The sequence below is a fragment of the Galeopterus variegatus genome, unplaced genomic scaffold, assembly GCF_000696425.1.
Source record: "Galeopterus variegatus unplaced genomic scaffold, G_variegatus-3.0.2 Scaffold3024, whole genome shotgun sequence".
Lineage (NCBI taxonomy): Eukaryota > Metazoa > Chordata > Mammalia > Dermoptera > Cynocephalidae > Galeopterus > Galeopterus variegatus.
Genome location: NW_007729135.1, coordinates 111,464 through 113,266, shown reverse-complemented (window position 1 = coordinate 113,266; position 1,803 = coordinate 111,464). Strand labels below are relative to the sequence as shown.

Here is a 1,803-nt window from a genome sequence, read left to right as displayed (position 1 = left end):
TTTTTCCCCTCTTCCTCTATCAAGTGATGCCTTCAGATGAATATATATCTTCTGCTTATAAGACTATCAAACAGGAGAGTCCTTTAGAATGTTAAGTCCCAGGTGAGCACAGATCTTGTCTGTCTTGCTAACCACTGTGTCCCCCCGCATCTAGAAGAGGGTCTGGCACATGTTAGACACTCAATGAATATTTGCTGAGATTAATAAATCAATAAATACATAACCCTAATAAAGCAAAGCAATCTACTAGGAAATGACAGATACACTTTTAATGCTAAGAGTAAAAGCATGCTTAAACTAATCTAAAAGATATGATATGTGAGAGATTTTAAAAAGTTGGATTTTTAAAGTTTCATTTTAATGTATGTAAAACAGATTAAAATCTAAGTATTTGTAGCTTTTAAATTATTCTGCTCTTGGTCAAAATCCAAACATTACAGAAGAGTGTACCAACACAGTTCTAGTCCATTTCCCAGTGATTTCTGTCAACTTGTGAATACATTCAAGCCTTTAAAGACAGGCTTTTAAAAATATTTGGTCCAGATCTTATCATTGCTAACCGAGGGAGGGTTCACACAATCACTTTATTTCACTGCCATTACTAGAAGTTTTCCCTATTTCATTTTTAAAAATTGCTTAACTATAATCCATAAATAGTTTAGCCACTGCCCCACTGATAGATATGTAAGTTTATTCCAATTTTGTTTTGTTGTTTTCAAAACAATAAGGAAATTTACAGCCTGAGTGTACACCCCTCAGAAGATGTTCAAGGGTTCCTCTTGGACAGATTCCATCATGTGGAATTTCTACATCATAAGATTTGCATTTATAAATTATGATAAATATTACCAAACTGTATTCCAGAATGACTGTACCAAGTTACTAATCTCAAGTGCAGTGTATAAAGACCGGTTTCTCCTGTTCTCTTCTTTTAAACAGTTGCATAGTTTTTCCATTATATATGTACAACTTAGTATATGTAATGAGTGTTTTAATATTTGTTTCTAAGTAATCTAATGACATACATTTAGATTGTTCNTAACAAAAGAAATACACAGTACAGAAAAAACACATAATTTTGTCATGATAGGGTTTAGATTTAAAAATGATAATGAGATAGTTACTTGAAATTAGAGAAATTTGGGGGGAAAGGTATACTTTAAAAAATATTTGATATTGCTTAAACTTATTTGACCTGTTCCTCCTATTACAGTAGAGATTTTTTTATTAGGTTTGTTTTAGCAAATTTAATATAGTGGACAAAACAAGAGGTTTAGAATAAGAAGTCATTTGGGTTATGTATAATATAAAACTTTCTGGATGGTAAAGATTATCGAATACATGAAGAAAAGAACCTAATTCTTATGCCCTAAAACATTTGCCCATAGTATAAAATAACCAAATTACGACAACATATTGCCTACAGATTACAAAACAATGAAGGAATTCAAAAGAAAGCCAAATAAATTCCATTTCACAATATACACACATCATATTTATATAAAAGTTGACATATTCTTCCCCAAAGCCCCCCAACAAAAGTAAAAATAAAAAGGCAAATCCAAACAAAAATTCTCTATTAAATTATACTTCCATAATCCACTGATACTCTAAATGACTAAAAAACTGGAAGATTAAAATTTTGAGCTATCCTAAGAGTTAGTCTAAAAAGAATGTATGATATTTAGCAAACTGCTCATGTAAAAAAATTGAACTATACTAAGACTCCCTTCAGTTCTAATATTCTGATATTATATGAACAGAAATAGGATTTCTCCTTACCCTTTCCCTCCCTATATTTTT

The 1,803-nt window shown here is 30.7% G+C and overlaps 1 protein-coding gene across 1 annotated transcript in view; it reads right to left on the bottom strand.

Moving 5' to 3' along the window:
* The window catches only part of LOC103599599 (coiled-coil domain-containing protein 91), a gene marked incomplete at its 5' end in the record, with an annotated part of 113,399 nt that overhangs the window by 1,820 nt on the left and 109,776 nt on the right, over positions 1 to 1,803 (bottom strand). The gene's annotated exons all lie outside the window — the stretch shown is intronic.